This window comes from Myotis davidii, unplaced genomic scaffold (assembly GCF_000327345.1).
Source record: "Myotis davidii unplaced genomic scaffold, ASM32734v1 scaffold348, whole genome shotgun sequence".
Taxonomy (NCBI): Eukaryota; Metazoa; Chordata; class Mammalia; order Chiroptera; family Vespertilionidae; genus Myotis; species Myotis davidii.
The window spans coordinates 922,048-931,663 of NW_006298965.1; the positions used below are offsets into that span (position 1 = coordinate 922,048).

General features: G+C 38.8%; 1 long non-coding RNA gene across 1 annotated transcript; it reads right to left on the minus strand.

The window, feature by feature from the left end:
* Positions 1 to 538: 538 nt before the first annotated feature.
* Positions 539 to 1,527, minus strand: LOC107184784. The gene is made up of 2 exons (XR_001515690.1): positions 1,440 to 1,527; positions 539 to 695 (listed from the first exon to the last, which is right to left on the minus strand). It is a non-coding gene; the product is annotated as an uncharacterized LOC107184784 (long non-coding RNA).
* Positions 1,528 to 9,616: the final 8,089 nt, after the last annotated feature.

A 9,616-nucleotide genomic window follows, 5' to 3' on the forward strand; every position in this document is an offset into this window, starting at 1 on the left:
ACAAAGAGCAGGGTGGGGATTTTCAGTTTCGGACCACACTGTTAATGTGCAGGGTTACATTCCCATGGTTGGATAAGCGAAAGGCTATCAGGGAATTTCCCCAACACAGACAATGTTCTTCTCACTTAGGTAGTGGACATTTTTTTCACTGTGATTGCAGCGTAAACTCTTCTGAGGCCACCTCACATTTCAAATCCAGACACTCACCTATCATAAGTACATGGAATAATTTCCATAGCAACCAAGCCTCCTTCTTTTCGGTTTTTTAGTATTCTCATTTTAAAATGCAAAGCAGCTGGTTGGTTAGTTGCATAAATCACAGCGCCCCCCACCACCACCACCACCACCACTACCCCCCCAATGGAATTGATTAAAAATGTGCAGAACGTAGAGGTCTTATTTTTCTGGAAATTATAGAATGTTCAATAAAAGCCCAGTTTTTCATAATCACGTAGCTTTGTGCTATTCTTTCTCATGACTTTAATCTCTGTATCCTTGCCAAACAAAAAAAAGGAGCCAGAAATAACAAATACTTTCCAAGCCGAGCCTACCATGGAGGTGGGTAGTTTCCATTCCTTTCATCTTCCCTTATTGTAGCAGCTGAAAGGGGGCTCTGGAGAGCGTTCCATTCCTGAAATGGAGTCTTAATAGATGCTGAGAGAGTTGCTGGGTTATCCGAAGAATCCTGACCGATACTGATGAAGGAAAAACACTTCAGAAAACATCCCAAACTGTTTGAATCTAGAGACATCCATGTGAACAATCACCAGTCTAATTCAAAGTTTGTTTTTATGGAAACCTTCTCACAAGAGAGTCACACTCCACACGATGCTTTTCCCTCCTCCTGTCCCCACCCATGCCTACCTCTCTGCCCCCTCCAGCACCCCAGCCATCAGAGAACAGGCCCTCCCGAGGCCGTCTTCCGGGGTGCTGGCCTCCCAGGCCATCTGTGAAAGTGCTTTATGCAATATGAGTGTGCTTCCCAGGGGCTTCTGAAAACAGATACAATGACCCTCGAATCCATAAACCTCTTTTGTCAGTACCTCTCCTAGATCTGAGCAGGAAGGTTTCCTGCCCAGGGCTCCATGCTGAAGAGAGCCCCACATATCACAAGCACACACACACAACGTGATATGAAGCACATGGGTGCCTCTGTGTTGGAATCTGCTTCTCAACTGTGGCAACATGTAAATTCTAACTTTAAATATTCATGCTTCTAACTGACACGGTTCAGGTCCTGGGGAAATGTTTCTTCTCATCCGTTTCTCTACATCGTACTGGTAGAAACCAAAGCCACGATACCCAAACACCATGAAGGTCTGAGTTATGCCCCTATTCATAGTGAATATGGATACAGTGAGGGGCCAAAAGGGGATGTAGGCGGCAGATGTACTAAAGTTAAAAAAATATTTAAGACAAATTAATTTGTCAAACCTTACCCTCAGCATGGAGGTAATAACTTCATGCAGAACAAAGGATCATTTCCCAGGAAGGTTGAACATCATTTTTCTTGCTTTTCTTTGTGTTCCAATTCATGATTCTGGAGATCTTCACGGGTTGGTGCAATATTTATAAGAGTTGGACTTGGCAGAGGAATATTTTGCAAACAATTCATTCTTCCCTGAAATGTGTGCATGTAGGAATAACACCAAGAAGCATGATACCACTTCTTTATGTTGGCAACTAGTTGGAAGATGAACTGCAAATAGTTCGATGAGAATATTTAGTAAAATGGAATAACATTTAACAATATATTTAAATATCAGCTTCATTTTAATTCTTTTTATTGAAAATGTTATATTCATTAATTGCAGTCTACGTTTTTGCCTTTAAATTTAATTGGTAATTACCAATATTAAGTTTTATAATGCTATATAAGAATAATAGCTTTAATCCACTCATCTGCTGATGGGAACCTAAGCCGTTTAGTATAATAAATACAAAAACTCTCAAAAAAAAGAAAAATAGCTTTACAGAAAATTTTCAATTTGTCATTTATGAAGGTAAAATTTCAAGGTAGGAAAATACAACATATTTTATTCAAAAGTTTGTCAACTGATTTATAATTATCAATGCCCAGTATACATAAATGTTAGGAGCAGGCTTGTTTTTTGCCTTTAGTCAATAATTCCCATTTTTTCCTTATGACCCAGCAATTCCACTTCTGGGTATATATCCAAAGAAACCCAAAACACTACTTTGAAAGAAATGCACCCCTATGATTATTACAGTGTTACTGACAATAGTCAAGATATGGAAGCATCCCAAGTGCCCATCAGTTGACACATGGATAAAAAAAGCTGTGGTGCATATATACAATGGGATATTACTCAGCCATAAAAAGAATGAAATCCTACCAATTGCAATGGCATGGATGGACTTAAAGGGCATTATGCTCAGTGAAAGAAGTCATTCAGAGAAAGATAAATACCACAGAATTTCAGTTATTGTGGAATCTAAAAAACAAAATAAATGGACACATAAAATTGAAACAGACTTGTAGACACACAAAACAGACTGATGGTTGCCAGTGGGACTTGGTGAAAAGGGTGATGGATTAAGAAGTACAATTGGTAGCTACAAAATAACCATGGAGATGTAAAGTACAGCTTAGGGAAAGTAGTCAATAATATTGTAATAACTGTGTATGGTTGCCAGTTAGGTACTGAAAACATCAGGGGGGACACTTCGTAAAGTTTATGATTGTCTAACTACTATGTTGTACACCTGAAATCAATACCACATAATATTAAATGTAAACTGTAATTGAAAAATATTTTTTTTTAAAAAAAGAACAACAAAAAACAGACTTCCCAATTTCATGTTCCTTTCCTAGATGGCCTCTCACCAGGCTCACCAGGCTCCTCTCTCCAGACTACTTTTCTAGAGTTTCCTTGGATTCTCTGCAGGAAATAAAAATGGCCCAAGTTATGCAGCTTCTCAAGCCCACTCCCCGGACTTTCTCTTCCCTGATCTTTCCTTCCAGCACTCACAGATACACAGACACGATCTCAAGGCTAGGGAAGTGAAGGCTGTCAAAGCTGTCTTACTAGAATGCTGGGCAACCTCTCCCAAATCTACCTTAAGATGTGTGTGCAAATGGAAAGAGTTTCCTTCTTGCCCTTCAACTTGTGACTTTCTGGCCCATTCTAAAGTGATAAAGGATTTATTTGCATCAAGTATGTAATGCATATTCTGTGAGCAAGGCAACATTTTCTCATTAGTGAGTCATTCTCTCAAAAAAAAGAAAGGCAAAGAAAAATTACTCATGTGGGCTACAATTAGTTGGTGAAAGTTTCTAGAACAATGCTTTTCAATAGTCCTTATATTTTTAGATCTTTGCTTATTGTCTAAATTTAAGGCGTTAAACATACCTTTGAACTTTATTTGAAGTAAACTACTGTTATATTTCTATTTTAAGAATGCTAAGGTCTGGCTAATGGGGAGGAGGCTGTTTCTCTAATCTGTGCTTTAATGTGTTCAGGGATTGTCTCTCAGATGTGTAATGCATCTGTAAGATGGTATTAACAACAATTTGTCATGATTAGGGACAAATTAGGTAGTCTTTTGACTGTCATGTTGTAATCCTAATGAAAACTGTCAAAATAATTTTATTTTCCTCTGAAATATCTCAATCAATTACCTTTAGCTGATTGCCAGAACTTTGACCTTGGTTTGCCTTTCAGATCTGCTGTTCCCAGAATGGTGTGTATATAGATATGGTATTAAATAACTCACCATTTAAAGTTGATTTGTTAGATTTTTTTTCTCTGCTATACAAATAAAATTCATTCTATTAATCATGAAAAAACGTATTAAGTATTTTCCTGGGTTTAAAAAACATATCTCAAAGTATCAAATGAACCCTAACATTTATGGCTGGTGCAGGTCCCATTCAGATTTTTAATGTCCATAGAACTCCTCTATGATCACATGGAACTTTAAAATAATTGACCCAACGAAGTGACATCTATTGCTAGGGTTAGTATGGGAAATGACACCCATAAGATCTCCTTGACAATGTTGGGGAGACCAGGCTTCCAGGAAGGTCAAACTCATGGTTCATATGAATGAAGCAGGTTCAGATAACAGGCGAAGGCAGACCAAATATTAGCATTTTAATGGCCCAAGAGAATAGGGTTTATGCTGGCAACAACATCCTTGAAACCCCCATCTCCACCCCAGTTCTGTCCCTCAGTCCCTTTCTATTGGAGCTTTGTTATCTCTTAGAAGCTGGGAAAAACTGAGGTGCTTGTACAGAATAATGATTCATGGGTCCCTTGCCACAAAGCTGAGTTCTTAATTACTCCAATTGCCTTTGGGAAAAATACAGGAAGACTGAATTATAAATAATATTGAACTTCTCAACAGTTCAGCAAAATTTTGCATGAGTAGTCTTTATGCACTTCCTCCTATACTTGATTATAAACTCCTCAAGGATGTAATACCTTAATCAATAAAGAAAAAAAAATTAACACCTCAAGGGCAGGAATAATACTAACGCATCATCGCCTCCCCTGAATATCCACCACCATGGAGATGGTCAGATATTGTTTGCTGACTGAGCAAATAAAGGAATGGACTTCTGTCTCTGATAAGATGTGTGATCAGGTATCCAACGAAAATTAAAAAGACAGGAAAATATTTTTTAAGCCTTATTAATTGCATTGAAGACATTGCAAGGTTGGGGGTAGGGTGGGATTTTCAGGCCAAATTCTACCTGTGGTAGAAAACACAGATAAGTTTATTTTCTTATAGGAGGACGCCAATCTTGCCCTGAGAACATTTGCTAAGCCTTGTAAATCTGAACTTCAGTTTTCATGGCCTCCCTAGTACAGGAACAGAAAGCTGTCAAGTGGAGAGTTTAATGGGAGACCTTTTCCTTCGAAGCTTCATTTTCAGAGTGAGTCTGATCAGATATAAACTACTTTTCTCAACAGGAGGGCACTTCAAGGAAAGTTGCTTTGGTGCTGAACAAAAAAAGGGAGAAATGTCCCTGACAAGTTATAAACAAAAACTGGTCATTATTCAGATTTGCAAACTAAATTGAAATTCACTAGAAACCTGTAACAAATGTGCTACATTGCTACAGGATATTGATGGTGGGAGAGTCTGTGCATGGAGGCGCAAGGGGTTTGTTAACAACACTGTGCTTTCATTCAGTTCTGTTGTAAACCTAAAAATGCTCTAAAATATAAAATCTATTAATTAAACAATACTTTTGTAAGGAGAATGCACATAGTCAAAACCCAAAAATATCCAAAGAAACGTCTTCATGAGTAAAATTGAGCAGAAATTTGAACAGAAATGGAGCTCTTCAATTTTCAAATATTGAAGTAATAAGACCCACAATTTAAAATAAATCAAATACAAAACTGACAATATTTTCAGGAAATATGAAATATAAAGTACAGTGTAAGAGATTTGAATGACAATGAGAGAGTACTTTCAGAAATGATAAATATAACACCAGCAATAGAAAACTCAACAAATGGATTTATCAGCAGATTAGATATTTCTGAACAAAGACATTGTAAACTGAAAAATAGGCCAAAGGAAACACTTCAAAATGCAGCACAGACAAGAGATGAAAAGTCTGAATAAACAGCCAAAGACAGAGAAGATAGAGTGAAGGTCCAGAAAGAGAAGAAGAAGGAAGAAACTGAGGCAATATTTGAAGAGATAATGGCTGACATTTTCCATGATTGATACTAGATATTGATTCATAGATTTAGGAATCTTAAAGAATACCAAGCAGGGTGAATATAAAGCAATCCCTATCTAGTCTTATCATAGAGAAATTGCTCAATAACAAAGACCACTGGGAATTTTAAGGCAGTAGGAGAGAAAAAGATGATTACCATCAAGAGTTACATTTGGACTCACCATGGACACTGTAGAAGATTGGATTGATAGCTCTGATTTGCTGAGAGAAAATACTTGTCAACCAAGGGAAGGGGGAAAAACTCAGAAAAAGGAAAATCTGGCTACCTGCAGACCTTCTCAAAAGGAAAATCTAAAGGAAGAAGGAATGTGATCGCAGATAGATCTATGATGCAAAAGGGAATAAAGAGCATATAAAGTGGTAAGTGTGAGCACGTATTAGTGAACATAATACTGAAGCAGATTTAAGTTATCATAGATGTGTAAGCCAATCCTGTCCAAATTACACAGATGATCTGACTTCTTCTCACTACTTGCATTGCCACCACTTAAGCCAAACCAACTTCATCTTTTGCTTGGATTGCTGCAATGGTCTTTCTCATCTGTCTTCTGCTTCTGCCCTCAGCCAGATGGATCCCTTACCCATGTAAATCAGTTCATGAGACTGCTCTGCTCAAAACACACCAATGGCTCTTATTTCCATCAGAATAAAGACACAGTCCTGGCTGGGCAGGTGTGGCTCCTGGCTCTGTGGTTGAGCATCAACCTATGAACCAGGAGGTCACCTTTTGATTCCCGGTCAGGTAAGGTCACATGCCCAGGTTGCACTCGATACCCAGTGTGGGGTGTGTTGGAGGCAGCTGATTGGTGAATCCCTCATCATTCACATTTCTATCTCTCTCTTCCCATCCCTTCCTCTCTGAAACCAATAAAAATATATTTTAAAAAAGAAGAAGAACAAAGTTCTGAAAGACCCACAAGGTTACAGGATCAGGCCCCCTTTTGTTTCTGGCCTCATTTCATAAAACTCTTCCTCATTATCTTTATTCAACTCAAACTGGACTCCTAGTGTTCTTGAACACGTCAGAGAGGTTGCTGCCTCACAGCTGTTAAAGCTCTGCTCCCTCTGTCTAGAATGTTCTTCCCTCAGAAATACATGTCTCCCTCCCTCACCTCCTTCAGTCATCACTCAAAAGGTACCTTTTCAATGAGATCTGATTGGAAAAGGCACTGAGGAGGGTACCTTCTAATGAACTGGTATTGTTATATTCCTTATGTTACTTGAGCGTTTGATTCACAACCATTCTTTAAAATCATTACATTTGATTTATGCACACCTCTATGTATTTCAACACTAAACATGAAAAGTATTGAATGAATCAACAAACAAATGAACAATGGCTGTTGATTGGCAATTGCCTTTTCTAGAAGAGCTCTTACCTTGGGCTTCATATAACATTTCTGCTCACAATTTGGGAAAGTTAATTGAACAAGACTTCTACCATCCCTCCTGAAATTGCTAGCAGTCCTGTGCTTTTAAAAGAACACTAAGTTTTTTAAAAAAACAATAACAATAGGTATTCCCAGAAACTCATTCAATAGCATTTTAAACAATAAGTTCTTATTTTTTTCTAAAGCTTTTTTTATCTTCAAAGTTCCAGCTAAAGCTTGGGATTTTGTTTGCTTTTTGTTCCTAAACCAGGCAATCTTCATAACAACTGTATTTCAATGGAAACTCCCATACAGTTGTAAGAAGCCAGCTCCTTGCCCACTATTGTGGCATGCTATTGGCATCGTTGAGGAATAGCCAGCGAAGGTGATAGTTTTAATTGTTTAGGCCATCTTTAACTCCTTGTTTTCCCTCAAGCGTATGACAGGCTTTGGAACTAAACATGCCTACAGTCAAAGCCTTTCTTTACCATTTACTCACTGGAGAGCCTCCAGCAATTTCACTACTTCTCCAAGCCTCTGTTTCTTCAACCTTGTAGGGTAAATGAAAAGATATGAAACAAGACTGGCATGATACCTCTCGCCAAGATCTAACACATAATAGATAGTCACTACATGGAAATAATTATTATAGCAGAGTAGATTTGGCTGATCCAGAGGCGAAGAAGATGTGAATGGGGGCAAGAAGAAGAATAGAAGGAAGAATGGAATCCATTTCTTTCTACAAATGCATTCTCCAAAATGTAGGTAGGATTTAGATTACTAGTCAGTCTTTGGAGGTGACAGTGAGTTATCTGTGATCAGGGCACACAGAAGCTAAGCGAGGAATGTGGGTTCTCTCAGGCCAACAGTCTTTCAAACAAGGCTCAGTGCCTCTGAGGAAATCTAGAGCCTCTGGAAGAAATGCATTGTTTTATCTCCTCCCGACCTGCAGCTGTGTCTGGTGCCTGGGAGCAGAGATTCCTGTGGTCCCAGGGGGGCTGCACTGAGTTCTTCATTTCAGTATAGGTTAGGGTTTCTCTGGTTAAGTTCTACCTCCTCATCTATTTTCTTGAATATACTCATCTTTTTTTAAAATCGGATGATTCCAACATCTGGATCACCTGTCTGTTAAAAATTGTGGCAATAATTGGAGGTCTGCTTGAAAGGAGTTATTGTTTTCTTTCTGTTGAGGAGTCAGGTTTTAGACAGATCACCTTAATCCACTCAGGAACTGACATGTTTTGGAGAGATGTTTTCATCTTTACAGAAGCTTGTCTCTTTCTGGCCCACCCTTCCTTCTCAGGTATAGCTCTCCTGGGGAACAAGTTGCATTTCTAGGCTGTTGACTAGAACTGTCTGTTTTCAGCTAGCCCTGATTTCTAATTTTTGTCTCTAAATTCATATGGCAGTTTAAGCTCTTCTAAGCCTTTCAGACTCTTAGCTGTCACTTTATATTTACTTTCCCAGTGTTTTGCCTTCACAAATATTATAAATTAGCAAATACCGCAAGGGGGAAATGCCATGGAATTTCAAGCTTAAAAATCTGACTAACCTCCTGTGCTTCTCTTTTGCCTCCGAAAGTTGCAGCCTCACTGTGTGCTGTTTGACACCCTCTAACATTTTCTTTGTGGTGGAGGTGGGCAGGGGCAAGTTTTCTACCTAGCGTTCCTTGTTGCTTTCTGTGGCTAGTTTTATCATTAGCAATCTACGCCAACATTACTGGAAGTAGGAAAATCTCCTTCTTGCTTTTTTAAAAGAGTTATTTTTCTCCTTTTACCTTAAAAATGCTCTTTGCTTCACTGAAGCAGATGGATCTGGAAATGCATGTAAGTTTTTCATAACTTCTCATTACAGGGCACAAATGAGCTCTCACCTAGTACTTGCACATTTCAAATCAACAGGTGTCCCTGGGGGTGAATGAGGACTAGTGAGTGGCCACCAGGGGTATGTATATTCATCTTTAATGGCCTAATGCTTCAACATTTTTAAACTGCCGTTATTTCAATGCCAGTAATTCTTGGTCTTGTATGCTACTCTTGGCCAGGAAGAGGACAGATCATCAAACACCACAGATAATCCAATATCTCTTTTGGCCATTGGTTTCAGGCTTTCTCTCTGAATTATTTTCTTTCACTAGAGATCTTACTTTACATAAATATTTTTTATGTTCCAGGGGACACACAAATATACAAGAAAATTTCCAAAGACAAAAGAGAGAGTAAAAGTGGACAGGTAGGGGTCTTGAAAAACTCTTCAAGTGAAAAATTATCCTATCTAATAAAAGAGAAACATGGTAATTAGCTGTACCTCCGCTACCCTTCCCATTGGCTAATCAGGGCGATATGCACATTAACTGCCAGCCAAGGTGGCAGCCGGCAGCCAGGCAGCTTGAAGCGAACTTGAGGCTTGCTTGCTTCAGTGACGGAGGACTCCAACGTTCCCCGCCTGCCTTGCCAGCCTCTGAGCCTGCAGTTTGAAACATTGTAACAAATATAGAAGCGGCCAGCCGGGATCTCAGCGC